Source organism: Lytechinus pictus, chromosome 18 (genome assembly GCF_037042905.1).
Source record: "Lytechinus pictus isolate F3 Inbred chromosome 18, Lp3.0, whole genome shotgun sequence".
In the NCBI taxonomy this organism is placed as follows: domain Eukaryota; kingdom Metazoa; phylum Echinodermata; class Echinoidea; order Temnopleuroida; family Toxopneustidae; genus Lytechinus; species Lytechinus pictus.
Window position 1 is genome coordinate 1,669,743 of NC_087262.1, and position 26,091 is coordinate 1,695,833.

Consider the following 26,091-nt stretch of genomic DNA (forward strand, 5'->3'; position numbering starts at 1 on the left):
TGGAAATAAATGTTATTACATTGATTGATTAGAATGGTTTGCGCTTGGATAATCAGTAAGCATTTTTTGATGTGAGGGAAATTTTGAATTGTACCCATAATCTCTATGATCGTACCGAACTAATGCAGGATTTAAATTAATGAATCCAGATGACAATGAAATCATAATCCTAAAACAGTTGCATTAAAATTCATTGCAAATCACTTAATGATTAACATGATAATTGTTTTTATAAACTTTCTCTCCAATTTAATTCTTTGAAAATGGGCTTGCAATAACGTTTACTGCAACTTTTATTTCCTTAAATTGGTGATTTGTGAGGATTAATTTTTTTCTGACTCACACAGTTTACCGTTTTTACGTTGATAAAAATAAACAAATAATTCTACCAAAATATAAACAAAACCAAAAAATCTCGGAACACGCTTATCATCTCCATACACTCACAATATAGTATTGCTCCATTTAACATTTCAAAAGATCTCATTACAAAAAAAGGCGCGTAAAACCCCCGCATATTTGAAGAGCGTTCCGCGGCGAAATATTATATTCTACACACAAAAAAAGTGATTGTTGACTTCGCTTAATAAATGTAGACAGAGTAGATGATGAATGAGCAAATGGTGGAGATTAATCTAATATTATCATCTCTCACCCCATCGAGATTGGCTAGCTATCGCCGTGCGTTTGTCCAGGTTAATTGTCTCCGGGAAATATGGCAGAGCAAACAGAACAGCTTTTAGAGTGTACCCCAAACTGAAGTAATTGGGATGATTTGGGTATAGCATGAAGTTTCCGTGTCACCAGCTAAGAGAAAGACTTAGAATTCCCTCTCATTTTTTAAAGAAATCGATTCATGTATTATAAACGTATACAGACACATGGAAAATACCATTGAAATTATGAATTTATTTCCCCCCCCCCCCAATTTTGGCTCAGCCCTGTTTGCAAAATCCTTCCCCGGCCCCTGTTTATACGGCAAATTGTCTGTATTAGGAATGATTTAAACCAACGAAAAACAAAGAAATTCTTTCTAACGATAAGCCTGGGAGAAAATCAGATATGAAGAAAGTTTACATTTCGTATATCTGCAATCACATAATCTAATGACTCTGCCATTGATAATTGATAATGGATTCTTGATATGATTCATGACTGTATACGCGCTGTTCTACTACTGCTGTATTTTTAAAGAAGTCAGACTGCTATACTATTTATGCAATATACTAATAGAGTATACCATGCTTGCCTGGTGGTTTTATTAGGTATTGTTAAAGAGTTGGACTACAATACGATCTAATAAGCTATTTTGCGGTCCATTGGATAAACCGAATGAGTGCTAATGTCAATTGAAACCCGATTCGACAACTTTTCTCGAAGCGAATGGAGCACTTATGTCAACCCACTTAAAACATTACTTCCACTCCATCTATCCTTCTGAATAAGACCTTTTATTTTTATGAGAAATAATTAGTCCATTGCACAAGTGGGGATTGGGAGCAATATGCTTTAATATTTCTATATTTTAGCTGGAATCAAGAAACGTGCTACTTTTTAATTTCGGTCAATATATGGATCGCCATTTTATAAACACTTCACATCACAATAATTCAGGAAGCGCATTAGCCCGCTCTGACCAATAAAGTGAGATATCTCCCCGTATATTTATTTAACACCAGTCTGAAGGAGTAATGGCACTTTGCTCATGTTTGGGATAGTAGATAGATAAATCTGACTCCAGGGCCCTGTTGCAAAAAAGTTTATGTATTGATTTATGTCATGATTTATGTCACGATTTATGTCATACAGCATAAATCATGACATAAACACATATATAGACATAAATCCGTTGCATAAAGCTTTATGTCATAAATCACGACATAACATCATGACATAAATCCATTTGAATGACATAAATTTATGTCGTGATTAAAATCAAGACATAACCTTCGGCTTTCTGCAATAAGTGACTTAAGGGTAATTTTAGGATTATTTTTTATAATTATGCCCTTTGTAATTTTGATGATATTTTGAGTTTTACTTGGAGTTTCGAAATAATTTTTGTGTCATTGGATAGCCTAAGATGTATTCTTTCAATACTAAAAAAATAATTATCGTAAATATTTCCCTTATTTTTATAAGCAAAGCTAGGCCTAAGCATAAAAGTTATTGTGCTTAATTTTTGAGGATAGGACATTTTCCTTAGAATAGTATTATAATTTAATATATCAACGTCACATGTTTTTCAAGCACCACCCTTCCCTCCCGAAATAATGATAATAACTTTGACTTTCAGTCTAGAATCGCCCCTTTTGTACTTAATTCAGATGTGACTAAACAAGAAATTTGGTACACACATTGGATGACTTCAAGTCCGGTGTTGGCGTTGGTGTTGGAATTGCGATTGCTTCCCCTAGCTTCAAAACCTATTTTGTGTGTTAGAAATTATGTTGCCATGGTAACGGCATATATTATATGACAAAAAATTTGTAAAATACCTTCAGTTTTAATTTCTTCATCAATTTTTAACCAATTCTCTTGGAATTTGGTTCACATATTGAGTGAGAGGTAAAGGTGTGAGAGATACATATTTTGTGTGTGTTGGAAGTTGTGTTGCCATGGTTACAACATATTATAAGCCCCAAATTGGGTAAAAATATATTGGTTCCAACTACTTGATTAGTTTTCAACCAATTCTCATGAAATTTGGCTCACACATTGGTCTCGAGGTAAAGACAAATACAGGACATTTTTTTGCATGTGTCGGAAATCGTGTTGCCATGGTAACATTATAAAATATGTCAATACCTCTGTCACCCATCATTTATATTTTTTTCATCTTTGAGCACCTGGCCATTTTCTGTCTATCTCTCTCTCATCAAATGTAATCCCCCCCCCCCCAAAATGCTTTATCCTCTTTCCCCTTTCATTATCATCCTCCCTCCGAGATTGGCCCACTATCATTCTCGGAACTTATCTCTCCAATTCTCAATACATCTATCTCTGTTAATGACTCCTTCACATTTATAGTACTCTTTCTTTCCCTTTTCCCATTCTACTTCACCTCGGCCCACCCCCCTCTCTCTCTCATTATTCCCAATACAGTGTAATCTTTGCATCTCTGGATCTTTCTCACTTTTATATGAATTTCCTTTTAATTTCTCGCCCTTCCTACTTCAAATCTTCATCTCAATCAATTATTTTCCTAATTTGACAATTTATGGGACAATATTCAGAGTTCATAAAAAAAACAATCATACAATTTTCTACAAATATTAATTACTATTTTTAGTAGGGAAACAAGTGTGTTCTGAGGGGCAAATCATATTTTAACCACACCCCACCCCCTCCCGATTCAATAAAAAAAAACGAACAAAGAGATGAAGCAAAAAGAATGACATTTTATGTAAATTTATTACTTTTAAAATAAATTCACACTAAAATTTGTAAAACAATGTAATCTTGTTACCTGTCCCATGTCCTTTAATCATGACTGTATAAATATGATTTAAAGGTCAAATCCACCCCAGAAAATGTTGATTTGAATAAAAAGAGAAAAATCAAACTAGCAAAACGCTGAAAATTTCATCAAAATCGGATGTAAAATTAGAAAGTTATGACATTTTAAAGTTTTGCTTATTTTTCACAAAACATTGTATGCACAACTCAAACGAGACAGTCGATGATGTCCCTCACTCACTATTTCTTTTGTTTTTCATTGTTTGAATTATACTATATTTCTTCTTTTTTTATAGATTTGACAATAAGGAACAACTTGACTGATCATATAGTATTAACAATGCTCATTCCACATGTTCAGGGAGGAATTAATCGTTCTTTCACTTGACAATGAGGAGAAAAATTGAATATTCCATATTTCATATTATAAAATACCAAAGAAATAGTGAGTGGATGACGTCATCAGTCACCTCATTAGCATACCCACCAGAATGTGCATATAACTGTTTTGTGAAATTAAGCAAAACTTTAGAATGTCATTACTTTCTTATTTTACATCCGATTTTGATGAAATTTTCAGTGTTATGCTTGTTGGATTTTTCTCTTTTTATTCAAATCAACTTTTTGTTGGGGGTGACTTGTCCTTTAAAGAGGTACATGGATTCAAATAAAACATATTATTTATATCCTAAATGAATACAATACATGTACCTCAATCAAGTGTACAACTACAAACATGATACATAATAATACATCTTAAAAAACAAGAATAACTAAATCCTATTTTTATGCTTAATAAATATTTTCATTTAGAAGAGACAAATATTTATGTAATATCATGAAGAGGAACTCACAGTGATGTTATTTATTCTTCTTCTCCTTTTTTCCTCTTCCACCCCTCCTCTTCTTTTTCTTCTTCATCTTCTTCTTTTCCTCCTCCTTTTTGGTTGTCTTCTTTTCTACTTATAATTCATTTGTATCATTATGACCTATCATCATTAACATTATAATAATTTTATGATAACAATCATAAAAAGATATCCACAATATCAATATAATGATTATTATCTCTGAAAAAAATGAAACTTTTGATAATTTTCAAATCTTAAAGAGAATACTTCAGGGTACAGCCAGATAGTTCCCTTGCCATGTGCAACCAGGTCCATGACGTCACGTCTTCAACAGTCTTGACTCTTGAACAATCTGAAATTATAAGAATAATCAATGAAAACAACTTTAGCAACTCAACTTTACAATAGTAGAGTGTTCACATACATGTGCATGTATGATGTATCTCTTCAAGATTATGAAAGAGCCTTTTGAGATTGCAATCACAGGCTTAAATAAAAAATGTATATAATGTAAAATAAAAAATGGGTTAATAGTCTCCGAATATTATTTTTTATACCCTTATATGGTTGTAAGAATATATTTCATTTCAATCAAGTCATTGGAGAAAATGTTCATATTTGGCAAAAAAATACAACAACACAAAATCGAGGTCAAGGTCATGTTTATGTTATCAACTTGCGACCTCTCCCTTCTACTCCTACCACTATTTTATTTTTAAATGCACTTATATTGTGTTTATGCATGTAAGCTCACATTGTTAGTCTCTTTGTTGAGATGAATTGTAAAAGAGATTCATATTTGAAAATGAATGATATATAACAGTACATCACATGTACAACCGCTCTTAAAAACAATAAAATAAATTAGAATAAATATTACTGTATAGTATACTTGTATTTACAAGTAGAATATTAAATAAACACAACTTTATATAGAAACTCACCTTCATACTAAAAGAGATTTCTTGTTCAATAGCACACAGTGGCAGAGTGTCTGGACTTTCATCTCCTTCCAGTTGCAATCCCCCTCTTTATTTCTACCTCTTCTCACCGTTTGTGTGGTTCAACTGTTAGGAAAGTGAATACAAAATTTTTAATAGTAACAGATGAGAATGAATTCATATTTACATTTTGAATAAACAACTGAAGTTCCTTCTTTAAAAAAAATATTTTAATCATTACAGATTTTGTCAAATATATTTGACAAGGGTGTTGGGACAGTTTCACTGGCTATTTTCAGAACTGTGTAAAAATAAATTCTATCCATGAGTGCATTGAGAATACTAATCAAAGGCAAATAAGGTCTAGTCATTCAACCTTGAAATGGTTTGATGAAAACACTAAGAAGGTTCAAATTTGAACCTTAGGGGTTGGTACAATAAGGAGTGCCAATGAGAGCAATTATGCTCATTTATGCACCTTTATGGGTGTAGCAGATTTGAACCATGTAATAAAGGTTAAAAGATTTGAACATTTTTAATGTTTAAGTAATACTATTATGCACCTTAAAAGGTAAAATGTTGCCCCTTTTATTGTGCAAACGAACATTTCTGGGTGCAAACAATAATGACAAGGTCAATTTTTGCACCTTTTATCACTTAGGATGCAATATTGCAAGCAGAGTTCAAGTGTTTCATTAAGGCTTCAAATTCCTTTTTTCTGTTAGAAAAATGATTTACACACGTAATATATGAATACTTCTAATGAAGATAGGTTTTGATAGGTAAGAAAATTGTAGGCCTTATAATTATATTATTTATACAAAAATTTGGGATTTTTAAAAATTCAAATTGCCAAGGTTTTTTTTTCTAAAAAAAGCACCCCTACAATAATTTATCTGAAAAATCCTTTAGAGTAAATAGGTAAAAGAAATAGAATATAGTATACAAAATTCTTGATAACAGTCACCAAGAGAATTTCAATTATCATGGTTATTTTTATCCACAGATCAGAAACCAAATCTTGTAGTTACCGGTAATGGAAATGCCTTTTCTCCAAGCATATTACCTGTGCATTGGTTTAAAATTAATAGAAAAGGCATTTGATAAGGTTTTTAACCTGTTAAACAAATCAAAGAACTAAAATGTGCACTATATCCTCAGAAGTGAATTAAACTTATCAAACAGGTAGCTTGTCTGCAGGCCAGCAGCCAGCTCGCAGAGAATATATTCAAATCAGAAAACACAGAGGATACATACATGTAGATCTCTTTTTTTTTTGACTGCATGTTCAACTCATTGCTTTTGTTAAAAATTGGAAGAGTCTAAAATATAAATCGAAGATGTACATTAATATCTATATTAGATATCAACATACAATGTAGTCATCAGTCTCATCAGACAATTTTTTTGTGAAATTACATGTCTTTTCAGTTCAGTGTTTAACTAAATTAGTTCAGTGCGTAATTCTTCTCCCCCCCCCTTTCTTTCCCATCCTGTTCAGTAGTCTCCAGTCTTTGTTAACACAGAGGATGTCCCAGGGTTTTCTAGATTATTTTATCACAATACACACCAATCATTTCAGTTTTTTTTTGCTTAACAGAGAGGGACACCCCAACTCGCTCCTAGGGTCTAATACTCTACATGTTATTGTAGTGCACATCTTCCAACTGATGAATCTTGACTAGATCTAGGCCTCTACCCCTGTCATTAGAAAACAATATTAGAGCTAGACTACCCTATTCCATATAGCTCTATCATAAACCCGGGGGGGCTCCACCGCCGTAGCGTAGGCAGCAGAGGCCCCGCCTTCCAAAGGTCTAAGTTAGAACCTACAGTACTAGACTCAATTTGAATTTTAATGTCAGAGTTAAGAAGCCAGGCTAAAGATTAGACATAGAATGGATCTAGAGTAACATTTGTAGTTCTAGTAGATCCATAGTGTTAGAAAACTATGATAGATAGGCCCTACAAATGATTAGCTTACTAATGATGCAAAGACAGTTTCAATTTTGGGCCCTAGAATATACAAATAAATTACAAGCGACCGCTCGTTCTGCCTGAGCTACATCTATTTCAGATCTCTTGTATTGCTAAACTAGATTGGGTCCCGAATTAGGTCTCGATTTTGATCTATAATAAAAGCATGAATGGAAGGAACCCAAGCCAGACCCGGTCCAGGGGCAGGGCTGCACCACCTCATTCCCTGGCCAGAACCAAGGCCCAAACCGGGGTAGGCCTACATGTAGATCTAGTAAAGCAGTAATACAATGGTAGAGCCAGCTCAGCTAACCAAGACAAATTTAAATTTCTTAGATCTAGATCTAGACCTGGGAGGTCTAGTGACTAGTCTAAGTCTAACTAAGACCCTAGATAGAAAACTAGATCAGAATAGATCTACTGACTACTGCAGATCTAGACTAGAACTTAAAAGGGGCCAAGCTAATATAGCTAATATAGGCTTTGGGCCTGGCCCTGCCTACCTCAGGCGAGGGCTCGTATACTATAGGCTCCCATACACTTCACTACCGCTACCCTCCGCTCCACCTATCTCATTTGTATCTGATAGTGGAGCGGACGGTACCGTAGCGGTATCTATAGTGGAGCCTATACATGTTCGAACCCTCGCTGAGGTAGGCCATACCTAGGCTAGGCTCTACTCTCTAGCCTAATTTTTTTTATCTACTAACATAGGCTCTGTTATAACTTATATAGGTCTGGCCTGGGCTAGGCCCTAACTTATTCTTACTTAGTTTGTCTTAGACTTTACTGAGTCTGAGGGCTAGAAAGTCTAGGGCCTGGCTCTGACGCGACGGTCAGTGAGTGACAGAGCTGGATAGACTCTAGTCTCTAGGCCCTAACTAAAGGGTCTAGACTAGTCTAGTCGAATCTAACGTTAGGCCTAGACTAGATCTAACTTGTTAACGTTAGAATTTAGACTCTAGAAAGACTACCAATATACTGACAAGATTTATAATTTTCCAGAAAGGGCGGGGGTGCTCTAAAAAAACCCTTAAAAATCAATGTCCAATATGTCGTGAAGATGAATTAAAATTGTTTTCTGTCGGTGTTCATTCCACGCATGTTCATCCGACACAGGAACCTTAAAAACAATGTCCAATGTCGTGAAGATTATTTAAAACTGTTTTCTGACGGTGTTGATTCTATGCATTATTTGTCTGTGTCAGACGCCGGAACCTCCGGCTAGCACTGCCGGCGTTGTACGGCTAAAAGCAGCCGGAGAGTTTACAAGCAATCATTGCATAAAATTGACGGCGATAATAATTAATTTAAAATATCTCTTTATACTTAGAAACTTTAATTTTTAGTCAGAACGTGAGATAGATCTATTATCTATGATATATAACAATGAAAATTGGATACATACCAAAATATGCCTCTATCCCGTCAAAATGGGAAGCCGATGACCCTTTTTCGCAAGAACTTGCTGCGGCTGAAAAATGACAAGTTTATGTCAACAGGCTCGTTCGTGACTATTCAGTTTATGTAATGATGATTAATTCGCGTCATAAGCTAAAACAATACATAAATATTTTTATGCAACGAAATTTATGTCAACGGCATAAGCTATGCATGATTTTATGTCATGGTCGAAATTTATGTCATTATGACATAAATTTTTATGCAACAGGGCCCAGATCACTGCAACTTATAGCGGCCAAAACAGGAGGGGGGGGGGGGGGGGGGTTCCGAAGAATAATAAACGCACTTTCAATAGGTTCAGGAACGTTGCTTTGTCATTGCATTCAATATCATTTGTTAGGTATACTTGAAGCCCCCCAACGACCCCCCCCCCCCCAGTTAGAAATTGCCATTGACAGCAGCAACCAAGCCGACTTGCATTGTAGCATTCCTTATAGGCTAGACCCATTCGGATTGGTAGCTGTTTTTATGGTGATTTCTTAACTTGCTTTCATAGGCGTCATGGGCCAACAATTTTGAGGGGGCTAGATATGGCGGATGGAGCAAAAGTTCGAAATAGATGCGAGCTAGCGTAGCGAGCATTTTTCTCACGTTTTAAAATAATAATAATAGCTGGATTTATAAAGCGCTTTTGCCTGAGGATACAAAGCGCTTCTATCGCCGGCGCTCAGTGCATGCAAGGAATTACTCCTGCCGGGTACCCATTCACCTCACCTGGGTAGAGTGCAGCACAGTGTGGATAATTTTCTTGCTGAAGGAAAGCACGCCATGGCTGGGATTCGAACGCACGACCCATTGTTTCAAAGGCGAGAGTCAGAACCACTAGACCACGGCGCACCCATGAATGAATGACAAATTTGATTTTTTGATAGATTCATCGTAAAATTCCAAAAATCATGTGATGTTTCACTATTTCTATTTCATTTTTTTTTTACGTTGGTCGTGAAACTTTTTTTCTTGGAGGAAGGGGGGGGGGGTGCCCCTAAAACCCTCCATCTGTACGCATCAACGTAGTCTTTAAATCTTCAGTAGCTCTGACGATATCATTGATTAATAAAACCAATGGTATTCGATTTGGAATGCAAAATGACATGTGAAATCCATTTATAAAATAATGATCGCTTGTAAAGGCCTAAATAACGATTCATTTTATTTTTATTTTTTCCCCCAAAATAATTATTTCCGAAAGGGAGGCTAACATTTTGAAATCATCGGGTTTTTTAGTGACTGTGAAAGATTAAAGATATGTCACTCGTTAAATACAATTGTAATTTTTAGTGTATATCTCTTTAACAGAGAATACAAATTAGTGTGGGCATGGTAGCGGAGAGTATCACTCCGTCAGCTAACGACACCAGATGGCCATACCTGAACTCATCGATTTCCCACCACTTAAGGGCACCCGAAAGAAACCATAACACCCCGAAGACTAGATCAATTAGCTGAACAAAGGATCAGAGAGGCGTGAAGACTCATAGATGATACAGGGGTATTCCTGGGATGAATTAGTTACCAAACTGAGCGGGAGTAATGAAAATGGGCATATGCTTTCAACGCGCGCGCAAGCGGGATCCTTCGTGGCGCCTCGCGATGTGATGGTGGCAGCGGGTTCGTTCACACTGTCATGTACTAGTATATCAATCTTCTCGTGCATGCTTCCGAGAGAAGAGCCGAAAAATAACATTGTACTTGCAGTGAAGTGGGGGTACTTCGTTAAAATCTGGAGATACATTGGCTCTACGAATGCATCTATCATATTGTTGATTGACCATTTTGATGATTTATGCATATGCTTCTTTAGTGTACTCTGTAGTAGATGATTAAATATTGGATAGAAATGTGATAGAACAATGGGAAAAGGCAGTACAAAAAAAAAATCACTGACGTACGGCGTGATTTCAGTTTATACACCACTTGTCAACCATCCTGAGGCAAAGCGTCTGATTTGTTTTCATTTTCGACTGAAATTGGTGAGCATAATTTGATGCTCATCACAATCTTCCATATACGCATGAAGCCATGTCGGGTCGAAATGCGCTCATTTTCAATCTTCTCTTTGCCCAGCGCATCCATCGAAACATCATGCCATAATGAATTACCTGATAGGCGTAGGGATAAAGTTACATCGCCTATCGGACAGACAGCTCTGCTCGGTGCAAGGTTTTTCCTGATAATGTCGTCCGAAGAATTCCTACTGTGAATGTAATGAATAATTTCGATCCTATCGTTCTGCGCAACATGGTCATGCAGTCTTGTTCTCCGCCGCGTATTTTTCTTTGACATCTGTTCAGGTGTTCTATGCGTACGTTTCAATTATCGTCTGCGTGCTCCGTGGTGTACGTTTCCCGCCGCGCGTGACGTCATCGTACAGATGCGCAACTCAACCAGCAAGTACGGACATCACAGTGACGTGACCACGACAGTCGGCGTCACGCATGCGTCTATCTTCTGGCGGTCATGCGCAATTAGGCGGGAACGAAAATATCAATATCACCTGCCTTCACTTCGAGCCAGTGTATGTTTTACCGGCATAGCGGGAATCTGCGCTTGTTTTCCAAACCTACCGTACTGTGATTTATTTCCTTTGGTCGTGAACTTGGAATGTTAACTTAACGATTTTATTGTAAAGTGGCTGGAGTCATATTGTTCTCCGTAACCGGTGTTTTCCTGAAAGTAATGCATTAACTGGTGAGTGTAATATTCTTTATTTATAAAGTGTGATCATTTTCATCAAGCTTTCGTTATCACCATTTACCAAATTATTGGTGGTTCTAACGTCTTCTTTGCGTTGAAAAAATGTACTAATTCCAAAGCTTCGTACCAGATCTAATTATTAGCAAAAACGTTTCGTCATTTACAAAAGTTATCAAAACCTTCGATCACACTTTTAGACGACTGTTGCCCCTTCTAGTAGATATAGGCTTTTGGACCAACAAATTTACACTTCAACAAATCCGATGTTAATTTTACACCAGCCTGGTATAAGCATACTAGTAGAGAAGTGTTGACACAACAACAGTTTGACTTTGGACACCAAATAGGCTTTCAATCAACACAAGTCATTGTCAACGAAATATTGGTTTGATTGATTTTTAACTGTTTTTTATAACACTTTTCTTGAATTTTCAATTGGGCTGGTGTTAAATTGAACTTTATTTTTAAATATTAAAAATCTATTTCACGCAATCCATTAAGTAATTAATATAGTGCACTTTCTTTGCTGCTACAATTGATTGCGTGAAATAGATTTCTAATATGTAAAAAAAAGTTAATTTGTTGATCCTTTTTGAATTTGTCCAGGCATAATTATCGACGTCTGATTCACATTAATTTATTGAATCAAGAAAGAAGAAACGGGCTTAACAGAATAAGATAGATGAATGAGCATGAGGTTGTGCTTGATGAATATCAAGGAGGAAAAAAAAATATTTGAATTCAGCATGAAAGAGGAATAATTCTGCTGCAAAGCGTCATAAAGTGAATAGAATGAAAATCATGATTTTTTAATGATTGATTTACAGATTGATGACCGCAATCAGATAGTCACCTAATTGTAAAACATGCGATCACTTGTTTAAGTCATTTAGCATCTTGCTTTCCTCTATCAACAAGAACTGAAATAATTCCCAAATTTTAACGAAAACGTGCACCAAAAATAATATATCGGCTGTCATTAAGTATGACAAACTTTTACTCGAGGTTTTTCTTATTTTTAAAAGATTTTCAGATAAAACGATAGGTTGTGTCTGAATTTCGCGTTGAAAATTCTCATATCAACATGGTCAATGAGTTAAAGTTTTCAGAGGGCAGAAGATGGCTTCCGCGTAATTTTTCTTTATCTTTTCGAGCGGGCGAAGCGAGTGAGCAAAAGGTCACTTTATTAAAAACAAAATTAAGAATTATGACAGATTTAATATAAAGTCTAAAATTAATTTCATATTTTACTCTATTGTAACAATTTCCTTTTTTGTTTGTTTAATCGGCCTTGGAACTTTATTGTGCGTGTGTTTGTGGGGAAAGGGATTCACCACAAGCCTCCCCCACCCACCCCCCCCCCCGCCTGCGAACATAGTATTTGTATCATCGAAAACATGACGTTAAAAATTCAAGAGTTTCTTCGAAACAACAGACCATGCGAAGATGATATAATCTGCACAAATAGGCTTTATGTTTTTGTTGATAATCATTCGGTAGGTGGTTTGACGTGCAGACATTTCATTATAATAAATGATAATGAAATGTAAAATGAAAATAAAATATCTCCATACTGATAATAATATCATTTCATCTCTAATCAAGCAAAGAAATCTCGGCAATCATTTTCATAAAATTCGTTTCACCTTTGCTTCGCGCTCAATAGGACGTGGGTAAGGGAATATCAAATGTTTTCTTAAATATTGAGAATTAGTATTATAAAATATTGGCAATATCGTAATAACTAGTTAATTAACTGTAAAAGTATTCGCATAAAGATGTAGCAAATATTGTTGATTCATCACAGTTTTTATCTACAAGCAAATATAAATTACGAAAATTATAAACTCACAAAAAAAAATCATCACTTTCAGCAATAAATAACAATGAAAAAAAATAATGAAGGATTTAATAAATCACAGTTATATATAATGTGTTATGGAAAAAGTGAAATGGAAAAAAAAATAAAGTGCAAATCACAATTAAACAAACATATTATCAAAAATGATTTATAATTAAAACATTTAAAGAAAATTGAGAGATATTTATCTTCATTTACAAAATTGCACATTTTCATGTTTTTATATTTAGAAGGAAGTGTGCGGAAGTAAATATTAGTATGAAAAAAGCTGTTAAATGAATAAAATGGTTGGTTAATCATTTTATTTCAATATGCGTGAAATCAAGTAAAACAAGTTTGATATTGTGTTCTTCGCTTCATAATGTATACATCGTGCTGAGAAGTACCAATGTTTTATCTTGATAATATATAAGTTGATTGCTGGATGAGTATGAGTCACATTTGTTCAAAGATCAGATCCTTTTCGTTCATTTGGATGAAAAAAAAAGAACTTTTCACGCATTAGTGAGTAAAACGCCAAGAAGACAGAGAGAGAGAGAGAGAGAAAGAAAGGAAGGAGGGGGGGGGGGTGGCCCTGAGAAGCGGAGGTGCTGGGGTGCAGTGAATTCACCCACGTCTCTTTTTTTTGCCTGTTAAGTATTTTTCTGACATAAATCAAATTCATTCAGTAGGCCCTAACCCCTCTTTACAAATTATTCGCCGGGCCAGCATGAGAGAAGGTACCATAACTTTTTGTCAGGCGTCATCTGATTTTCAAAAACTCATAGCCGATTGTATAGCTAAAGCTTATACCCATGCACCACCACGACCACGATGACTACTACCATGACTACCGCGATCAGCCTCCTCCTCCTCCATCTCCCCCTCCTCATCATCATGTCCATGATCACGACTTCCACTTGGTGCGAATCTCGCTTGCTAAATATAAAGCATTGTGATATTATTTCAATCCGCAATAATGAACCTATTTAGTATCATTGTGATATTGTAAGGACGAGTTGTAATTATTTTGTACTAAACTTCATGTATGTAATATAAAGTTACATTTCGTTTACTGTTTATATCTATTTGCATTGTACACATGTTTCAAGCTTTTGACTGCCATACCTGTCTCTCTTAAAAAAATGATTGTTTTTTTTTTCAGTAGAAATTAATTGAATTTGTCAGTATTATCAATATAGACATTTCAGATGGAATTCATCGTCTTGTAATATGATTTCGTCAAATGAGAAAAGGAAATATTCCTCGCTACAGCCAAAGTAGTTTGCTTTGTTTTCTTCTGTCATTGACGATTACTATAACTCTTTCAATTTATCTTACAAACTTACAGACGTTGAAATTTCTCCCCGAAATCTTTTTTATTTCATTTCTTACAGTTACAATTGGGAATGGAAACGAATTCAACAAATTTCGAATTATCTTGAATTCAATTGAGGTTAACATTTATTTTTTTCATTTCAATCTACATTCCAATTTCATGTGAAGCATACAGATCAGTAATAAAGTACAAAACAATGGCTATAAATACAGTATTTAAATTACGAAAAAAGGCGTGAAACCTAGAAAGCAGGGGCTTGTATCGGTTTACACTTGCAAAAATATACGAATAAAAAACAATCAACAAAATAAAGGGATAAGAGAAGGGAAAGGAAGAGAGGCGAAAAGAAAAGAGGTATAGAGAAGCGAAGAGGCGAGTAGAAAAAGAACATGAAGAAAGGGGATATATTATTTAGCATGACATAAGATGTATTAAATAGCACGATGCAACAGCCATTTATAATAGAAAGTATAAAATAATGCAAAAAAAAAAATCACAAGACCATTTGTCCGCTCAACCCCTAAGATAATTATGTATGGAACTGTCTTCCTGAAGTCATTAAAAAGATTTAACTTCTGAAACTAAAAAAAAAACACTTTCAAAACAATTCTTTTGATTCTTCTTAATTTCCCTCATACATGTCATAGTTCTTGAATAGCCTCTTGAGCACAATCAACAATCAACTTAAATGATATCCTTGTTGGGTCAATGGTTGATTTCTAAACCATGTAAGACATGTAAGGTGGACATCTGAAATCGGACCTGAAATTAAATAACAATTTTTGTGATATTCCGCCAAAATTTAATATGTTGATTTAATTGTAAATAAATGCACCCAAAGCACTTCAGAATGAGAGCAAAATATATTTTCTTTTATTGTTCAAAAATTACAAAATATTCCATAATGGATAAAAGAAAAATGTCTTCCTATCTGCCACATTTCGGCGTTCCTCATCCACAGAACCAAAGGCATGGACATGATGGAAAGAGCGAGCGAGACATTGGTGGTGTTCAGAGTAGAAATCCTCTTTTTTGCTTGTTAAATCATTATAAAAAATAAAAAGTCCATTACATATTCCTTCTTGTACGTTGTAAACCCTGTAAGAGATGATGTTGAGCTCCTAAACACGGGAGCGACAGGTATACCCAATATCAGTGCCTGAAGTAATAACAAACGAGTCGAGAAACATCCCTTGACTTTGATCTTGAAATATGGAATCCTTGACATTACAACCTAGCGAAGGTAAAGGGGACAGGAATAAAAAAAAAAAAGATGGAGAGATATCGAGAGAAGGGGGAATGGGTAGGGAATGGTATGTTTTGACTTGGACAAGTTGAGATGGCCTGAAAGAGAGGGCATTTTGGTTGATTGTCTTCGCGTATAAAGCTTCCGGGGAGGCGGGAAGGTGGCGCCGCCGTCACGCGTAACATACACATCAAGCTGCCAAGGAAAGGGTGATGTGCGACAAGAACGGGCGGGAGTGACATAAGGGAGACCAAGAAACAAGAACCTCATCTCCGTCAAGAATGAAAAGCAATTTGTAAAGATGCTTGTCCGATCAAGTTGGATAAACAAGGCGCAGTTTTCTTAAAAGGCCGTTCACATTGGCCAGATTTCGACTAGATCTCACCGAGCGGCAGTCAAAGGGTTTGCACGTACGTTTCCCCGCGCCCGGCACAAAAACGCACGATGCGCATCATCTCACGCTGATGAGAAATAGTGCTTGAATTAAATGGTGGCAGCAGTGGGATAGCCGCCTTCCCGCCATGGTGAGGTGATATTGTATCATAGCTGACAGATCGCTTGATTCCTGGGGATGTTTACCTATTATTTCCTATCCTATCCGGGTTGAACTAAAAGTCAGAAACACGTTTGCTTTTGCAGAGGGGGTAAAGTTAGACATATCGGACTCAAGGTCTGCCAACTTCTGACAAGAACAATAATTGATCAACGACTTTGGGGGATGATGGATCGACGCAAATTAGAACTACACCTTGCCTCAAGCATGTCAAGTTTCCTGTATTGAAAGATAACATGGTGATTACACCGACACGTGGTATTTGTTTTGAATATCTTTTAACTTATTGCTGTATGTTGCAGGTACAAAAGTTGTAAATATGTAATATTGTATATTTACTGTATGCATATGCATTGATTGTTTCCATGTTGATTTTAATACTAACAGTTATCAATGAACAAAAAGAATCCCGAGATTGTTAGAATTAATTCGTCTTGTAACGTTTTCTCAAAATTTGTTAATGATAATATTTTGAAATTACCTTTCCAAATGACCTTACCATAGACATAGGCCTGCATCATGGTGAATGACATTTAAAGACTATTTATCTCATGATCTTACATAAAACTGAACTTAAGTACATACCCCCCCTAAAAAAAAACTTATTCGACTGCAACCTATGAAGCAGTATGTTAAAGGCTATTTGAAGCTTTGGGAAACGGCCAATTATATGAATTTTGATCGATATCGTCTTCAAAACTCTAACTAAACTATATAGCGGTCGTCGCATTTTCATTCAGCCATTATTTCATAATCTGTCAAAATATTTTCTTTTTTTAATGTGTAGGCTAGCCTCCTCACTCATATTGTTTTAAATTTTCGTTTAAAAAGTGGCGTTTTTAGCGCATATCTTGCAAACGGAAGGAAAGGAATGACTGCAGACCAAATACTATATCATCGTACGCATAATAATTATGCCGCCGCAAGCTTATTGTTATTGTTATATAATTCTAAGGTGATTGACTAACAATGACTACGAAATCAAAATATAAATGATTACATGGAGCTACTATACCACCTAAGTTGTAATCTCATTCGACTCTATCGAATGATGTGTGTATAGTAAGCCACCTGGTCAAGTTGGTGGGCACGTGGTTGGACTTATTCAATCAATAATGTTTAGAAGACATTGCTAATTATCCTCAGGTGTATCGATGAGTATGGTGTTTTTAGAAACACAAATACAAAACAAAATATGGTTTGTATTGGAATGTCATATATCTATCCGTAATCATTATAGAATGGCGAAAATTCAAGAGATTTCAAGATTAAATTGATCAATAAGAGGTTTGTGATGGCGTTTAGGTGATCGAAATCTCGAGTGGATGTGAACGGAGTTCGCACTATTGGGATCACGGCAGATTTAGAGATTGCCAGACGGGTTTTGAGAGTGACACACGCCAGGATCTACGGCGTCGTAACTGTCAGCGCTCCGATGATAGCAAGATGGAGAAGATAGGGTGCTCTGTCTGCGTAACAACAGATGACACAGACTAATCATTGTAAATAGGAACAACCCATCGCCGCTAAGTAGAAGGTGCCTTAAGTCTAATATAGGGTGATTTCAAGCCAGAAACCCAACACGACAAAAAATGATTCTTTTAAAGATACCTTTTTTTAAAAGAAGATAGTGTATACAAAGTAATAAAAATATTTTCGAAAATCTTTCTCACGAATTTACCGATTGCGTATCAGAGCGCTGAAAAGATTACAGCCATAAATATATGGTTTTATATGAAAATGTTACTATTATTTCGGTTGGGATGAAAAAAGTCGATCAGTAAACAAAAAGACATCATAACACTTCATGTATTTTGGTTAAGAACATAATTTGCATTGAATTTTTATTTTGTGGTCGGACAAGCACTTTGAAATTATTTAAGTTGGTCTTAAAAGATGCGCAACACAATGAAGTCATTAATATTCATTACACTTTCGTTTCACACTTTGTGTAGAAACATACTTTAAATAATCCAACTTCATTTCCACCGTGAGTGAAAATACCAAACTAATACATAAAGCATTCTGTAATGTGTAGAACCTCGAGTGCAATATTTAATCTTACTATTATGTTCTTATTATATTTTATTAATTCGTAGGTATATAATTTAATGGATTTTTCTTTTTTTTCTGTTAACTTTGTATGTGTCAGTCTTCGGACTGTTTTACAATGTCTTTCATAATAAACCGAATTGAATTGAAAAAGCGCGTACACAAACACGCAAGTTCTGTAATTGCATTATACATCACCTGTGAAACATTTTCTTATTTCATTCCACATGCAGAAATATTCTCCTCATCGTCTCTCTTCGTTATTCTTCGTACATTACTCATTTCATGCATTATGTTGTTGTTTATTTCACTTTTTCCCCCTCTTTGGCCACTATCATTATTTTAATTATGTAATTGAATATTAATGAATAATTTGATTTGAGGGGTCCACGATTTACAAGCACAGCTTCACAGTGAACCTCTCCATTTCCAGTATGTTATTTTCAGCCACAAATATATCATGATCCATATTGAGGTTTCAAATGTATAATTTCGATGAATATATATATATTGTGTTACATGTTTCTTTATTACATTTCAATTGTTATAACTTTATTTTTATGGATTTTGTATACTGTCTTGTTGGAAATGAGAAAAAAATAAAACTGAAACTGATGCCACGAGGAATATTGTCACACCTTTGATCAGAGGGCAGCACATTCTTATGAACCCACTCTGCTCCAGGCTTATTTTTACCCACCTACGATATAAGGGCTAACTCTGTTTTGGAGGCTTTGAATCAGACTACAAATCATGGACCTGGATTTTTCATAGTCTTGCCTCATTTCTAACAAAAAAGAGAACTTCGAAAAACCGGTCAAAGCGAGACTCGAATCTAGTCTGCTGGGCAAACCCTTCACTCGAGTTAAGGGTCTGAATTTGCAGCCTACTCATGCCTTGTGTACTGAAGGCTCTCTCGGAACAGCAAGTTTTGTATGTGCTAGTCTTTGCGTGGAGACACACTTATTGATCAAAGTTCCAATCAGGGTCTGTATTGGAACAGCAAGTTTTGTATGTGCTAGTCTTTGCGTGGAGGCACACTTATTGATCAAAGTTCCAATCAGGGTCTGTGCCTGCAGACTAACTCGAATCTGCGTCAATGTAGCGCGTCGTTCTACAGATCGCGCCACATCAGTCGACTTGAGCGATGCGCTGGATCCAAATCCTAACGTTTCGTGTCGCTATGAATATTCATGAGGCGTATTGGGTACCATTTATAAACCCTATTGGGTACCATTTATGTTAATTAGCTCTTATCGTCAGTTGAGGAAAATACGCAAGACACAGTCATACCAACGAAACCGAATCCAGCTCAATCAAAACTATAACGTTATTTCCAATACTGTACCATCGGTCGGTTTAGAGTTGGTTGAGTGACTGCGTTATTAGATTGATTGGGTTTGAAATCCTCGTGAAATAAGGCTTCTATGTTTATTTTATCCTGCATTACGTCTGACAACAAAAGGTGATCCGCAGAGGGTGTTGGTGATTAATCAAAACGAGTCTCTTGTTGTCGAACACTATATGCTAGGAGGATGTCCCGTCCAAAAGTGCGCGTTAATAAATTGAAATACGTACGTCATCTCGGAATCCTTGCACCGAAGAACCCCATGTATCATCTAATATAATGCCCGAGTATGTACCATGAGGTAAAAGTTTGATTCTTCTATTTTACGAGGCATAACTGTTTGAACAGGTTTCGTCCATAGCTAACCGAATAGTATATTTTTACTATTGCACGAACATAAGCATTCAATATTCTTTTTTATATATATCATGATACCAAAAAGGTTTAGTCAGGGGCGTAACAGGGGTCGGTGGCCGGGGGGGGGGGGGGGGGGCGCAAGAGCAAAAAAATTCCCGGTCATATCATGGTATGAACAGGATTTTTATGATTGTGCCCCGAGCATTAGGGCGAAGCTCAATGCGTGATAAGTACCCCCCCCCCAAAAAAAAAAAAGAGGGGGCACAGCATGGCGCACGCAGCAAAAAGTTGCTAATATAAGTTCCGAGCGAGCGAAGCGAGCGAGAAAGAAAAACATTAATGAGAATCTAACTTTGAGATTGATTTTGACATGATTTTCAGAAAATAACATCATATCCTTCATCTTCTTTTCTTTTTCTTGCATCTTTTTTTTTTTGTTCTCGGTTGTAGAACATTTGGGGGCCAGTACAATGTGGATCGGGTCCGGGTCCGGGTCACGAACATTGGGTCACGAACCAAGATTTTTAACCTCGGGGAGGCAAAATAACATTTGGGGTGGGTCAACACACAAATATTTTGCCTATTTCTGAAAATCGAGCAAGAAGCACGAGCTGTTTTTTTTTAAATGTAGACCTTACTGACTTGAAAAGATGTTTGAATTGGGTCATGAAGATGCATATACCTCACCAAATAAATAATGCGAGCGAAGCGCGAGTTGAAAATTTTTGACATCCTGAGATGATCTTGACGTTCTATAAGCACTTTTTGTAATCATGAACTGGATGGCTATCTAATTAAACATTTGATGCGAGCGCATAGCGCGAGCTGAAATTTTTTATTTATGAAAATTATGAATACGCAGGATGCGTATCTCGCTAAAACGAATAATGACAACTCTAATCGCGAGAAGCATATTGACTTAAACATTTAATTGGATTTTTAAGCCCCATTTGAACAGATAATTTACTTATCTCAGCTACTGCGAGCGTGTATAGCGCGTACATCTAGAATTTTATATAATGACCTGGAAGATTTATGTTAGTGACAAAAATGATTGGGAGCTAACAGTGAATGGATGCGAAAATTTTCCCAATTTAAGGAACGAAAAAGCTGTTTTATTTTGGAGCACTTTGCAGCTTTAGTAGGATGCTTATGACAACATTTATCATACATTTTTTTTTCTTCAAAATTTCGGGGGTGGGGCCAACTCACTGGGGCAAATGCCCCCCTTGCCTCCCCTTGGTGCCGCCACTGGTCTGGGGCGGAGCCCCAGAACCTCATGATATTTTTAAACATTGCAGATGGCAACTGTTTTATCAATCGCGGGTACATACACAACACATATTATCTTCAACGTAGTTTGCGGATAATAAACGAAATATTTTGAGGCAGCACAAAATAGCAAATATATGGAAAAATTTGTAAAAGTCACCAGCGAGCGAAGCGAGCCAGAAAATTTGGCCTTTAAAAATGATATTGAAATTAAATTCTACTTACGTGATAGTAGCTTTGGAAATTTAGCCAAAGTAAACTGGCTTTTTACGGTAAGTCTAGCCAGCGAAAAGCTTTACTTAGGTTAGGACATAATATCGGGAGATATAGCTAGCCCTTGGCTATCCCTATGCTTTGGCTAAGGATTTTCCCCGGGATTTTTTGTCCTGATTGCGATCATTATTGCATAAAATATAGCAAGCTTAGAATAGACGCCATCCAACTTTCTTCCCCTTCTTTATATTTTTCAATCCTCGGCAACCCGGTAATGTTATTAAGTTCTTCTTTTTTTCTCGTCCCTTTTCTCTATATTCTAATTTTCCAATTAAGCTTTTGGTTCTACTTTCATTTCCCGTTTCTTTCTGCCTCTTTCTCCCATTTTCCCGCCATTCTAGCCCGTGCCAATGAGTCATATCTTTTAATTTTATATCCCTCTCTTGCTAATCATGCTAATGTATGTCATGTTTGTACTTCCTCACGTGTCCTTCTTTCCTTCCTTTTCCCGCTTTCCTTCCATTTTCCCTATTTATATTATTGCTTTCTTTTCCTTTTCCCTTTCACCCTTTCCCTATCCCTTTCTCTCTTTCTCCCTTCTCTTTTTCCCGTTTTTTTATTTTCCCGGTGAAATCCGCTAGGGGAACAGCTTGCCCCCCTTGCCCCCCCCCCCCGCCTGTTATGCCACTGGTTCTTAATACAATTTCATTTAATAGCTTCAGAGAATGGAAAAAAAGGAGTGAAAGGAAAATTAATTCAAGTGTAGTATTATCGTGGACTTTCACACAGGAGACAGGTGTTAAGAAACGAAATGCATTTAACACAGTGGCGTACCTAGGATTTTCCACAGGGGGGGCAAAACCGTCCGCCAAAAAAATTGACAAGCAAAAAAAAAAAAAAAAAAAAGGTCTTCGATCACAAATAAAGGATTTCGTTCCAGAAAAAAATTGACAAGCAAAAAAAAAAAAAAAAAAAAGGTCTTTGATCACAAATAAAGGTTTCGTTCCAGAAAAAAATTGACAAGCAAAAAAAAAAAAAAAAAAAAAAAAAAAAGGTCTTCAAGCTCGTCAGGGGGGCATTATAGGTCTTAAAGCTCGTCAGGGGGGGGGGGGGCAAAAAAGGTTTTTCAAGCCCGTCAGGGGGGGCAAAGATACGTTTTTGCATGGGTTGTGACTCGTCAGGGGGGGGGGCAGAGTGCCCCCCTGCCCCCCTGCCCCCCCGTAGGTACGCTAGTGATTTAACAGCTTCAGTAGCGTATGATGCAGAATGAACAAACACGTTTGCTGACTTTCTAAATCAAGAAAATTAAAATATTCTAACTTCAAGTAAAGTTTTTACCATGAAGGAGTGATTTTTAGGACACTAACCTGTCTGCAATATTTGTAATGATTTCCATTTCCTTTCTTTTAAAAGAAAAATGAAGGTTGAGCACAACAAATGCCTTGCATGCAAAGGATGATTTCATAAGAACACTGCTCAGATATTACGAAAAAAAAGTATAGACTGGCAATCTTTGTGCTCGGTACGGTGACAAACAATACTTTCACAGAGTGTTCATTGGTGTGCTATTCTAGTCACCTGGTCTATACAATGTCTGCATCCTGCTATGCAAGGCATGCTTACAAAATATCTTGCTTTGAAATCAGCCTATTATAATGTAAAAAAATGAAAGGTCATTTGACAAAATGCCCATGACGTTTAATACCGAACCGGTCTATTGTCTCTGGCCGACGCGGCTCGACCGGATATGCTATTTACTAGGGTCCATGAGGTGGGAGAGAAATTTGCCCGCATATTTCTTTGCGGAATTATATGAGGCGCCGAATGTACCAATATTATATAGAACAATTATTTGTTATATAATCATTATTTATTAAATAATAACTATTATTTATATATAATTTACATTTTATTTGTAAATAACTACTATTATATAAAATATCATTTCTAATTATTTATATATAATTCCAAGTAATACTTCATTATTTGTAAATAATAATAGTTCGACATTCCATTATTTATAAATAATGATTATTTGTTTTTCATTATTTATAAATAATGATTATTTGTTTTTCATTATTTATAAATAATGATTATTTGTTTTTCATTATTTACAAATAATGATTATTTGTTTTTCATTATTTATAAATAATGATTATTTGTTTTTCATTATTTATAAATAATGATTATTTGTTTTTCATTATTTATAAATAATGATTATTTGTTTTTCATTATTTATAAATAATGATTATTTGTTTTTCATTATTTACAAATAATGATTATTTGTTTGTCATTATTTATAAATAATGATTATTTGTTTTTCATTATTTATAAATAATTTGTTGAGTTTTCCATTATTTATAAATAATGATTATTTGTTAAATAATGAAAACGTCTACTTCATTATTTATAAATAATTTTTTCGAGTGCACCATTATTCTCATTATTTATAAATAATCATTATTTAATGTTCGAGTTTTCCATTATTTATAAATAAAGATTATTTGTTAAATAATGAAATATCTACTTCATTATTTATAAATAATAATTTTGTTTCAATATCCCATTATTTATAAATAATCATTATTTATAAACAATTTTTACAGTTTGCCATTATATACAAATAAACATTATTTATATACAAATAACCATTATTTATTAAATAATGCCATTATTTATTAAATAATGGAAAACTCGCTATAACATGCAAATGTGGGACCGCCCATGATATGAATATTCATGATGCGATTTCCTTTTTCGTGATTTTTCTTCACAAATTTTTGTCCATTTCCTCTTCATAATGACATTTCTTGAAGCAATTTTCTAGGGATATGGTCTTATTGTAATATTCTTCATTTTCTATATAACTTCGTCTTCGTAGAAATATCAAAAAGTGTAATTTTATACGATTTTTCCTACAGTTCACAATCCCCATAGGCGCGCGTGTACGGTAGGGACAACCGGTGAATCGACGGAGTGCTCTTCATCGAAATACTACGTTGGTTGGTCCCCGGAAGTGGCGGGCGGAATTTAGCCCGAATCCTTGATGGAAGTCGATCAAGTGCATATGAGCTGAGAGAGTGAAATATCAGTGTACTTGTACAGGCCCTTCTACCCCGCCTTCTACTTTTTATAAATATTTCTTGTTGCTTTTTTTGTTAAGTTAATTTTTCCTGGTGTAGAGATAAGTTTCAGTTCTAATAATGCACTTCAAATACATTTTGGAGTGTCTGTTTGAGGCGTTTGGGGCGATTTCACCCTAGCCCCAAAATGCTCGCAACGACAATACGGGGGCATGATGACCCCTAAATTTTTAAAAACTTATTTTTCTATTGAAAATTATCACAAAATTCACCAAAAGTGTGCACGAAAGCCTTCGTATTTCACTTTTAAAACTCCAAAAAGTGCCCAAATGACAAGCTTGGTCGCTTCGCTGTGTCGCTTTCAACTTGAGAACGTTTACGCGTCTGCTTCCCCCCCCCCCCTCCTCCGAAAGAAATTCTGTATACGGCCATGCTCTAAAGAGCCTGGCACATTGATTTATGTATACTTTCATTTTCATTATTTTTATCTCATTATCAACATGGCCTTACGCAGAATTTTTTCCAGGGGGGCCGGGGCCGGAGCATGACGCGCGTAAACTTTCTCAAAAAAATCTTGAAAGCGAGACAGCCACGGGACCAAGCCCAAATGACAAGCTTGGTCGCTTCGCTGTCTCGCTTTCAACTTGAGAACGTTTACGCGCGTCTGCCCCCACCCCCCGAAAGAAATTCTGTGAACGGCCATGCTCAAAAGAGCATATGGCACATTGATTTATATGTACTTTTCATTTTCATTATTTTTATCACATTATCATCATGGCCTTACACAGAATTTTTACCGGGGGGGGGGGGGGGGGGAGCAGCTAGGACGCGCGTTAAGTTTCTAAAAAAAATATTGAAAGCGAGACAGCGACGCGACCAAGCTCAAATGACAAGCTTGGTCGCTTCGCTTTTTCAAGATTTTATGAGAAAGTTTACGCGCGTCCTGCTCCCCCCACCCCCCCCCCCGGAAAAAATTCTGCGTAAGGCCATGATGATAATGAGATAAAAATAATGAAAATGAAGTATACATAAATCAATGTGCCAGGCTCTTTAGAGCATGGCCGTATACAGAATTTCTTTCGGGGGAGGGGGGGGGGGGGGGGAAGCAGACGCTTTCTCAACTTGAAAGCGACACAGCGAAGCGACCAAGCTTGTCATTTGGGCACTTTTTGGAGTCAAGTTAAAAGTGAAATACGAAGGCTTTCGTGCACACTTTTGGTGAATTTTGTGATAATTTTCAATAGAAAAATAAGTTTTTAAAAAATTAGGGGTCATCATGCCCCCGTATTGTCGTTGCGAGCATTTTGGGGCCAGGGTGAAATCGCCCCAAACGCCGCAACAGACACTCCAAAATGTATTTTAAGTGCATTATTAGAACTGAAACTTATCTCTACACCAGGAA

The 26,091-nt window shown here is 35.9% G+C and overlaps 1 long non-coding RNA gene across 1 annotated transcript; it reads right to left on the reverse strand.

Moving 5' to 3' along the window:
- Positions 1-3,384: 3,384 nt before the first annotated feature.
- Positions 3,385-8,715, reverse strand: LOC135157505 (uncharacterized). Its single transcript, XR_010296503.1, has 3 exons — positions 8,637-8,715; positions 5,255-5,377; positions 3,385-4,662 (listed from the first exon to the last, which is right to left on the reverse strand). It is a non-coding gene; the product is annotated as an uncharacterized LOC135157505 (long non-coding RNA).
- Between the last annotated feature and the right edge of the window lie 17,376 nt (positions 8,716-26,091).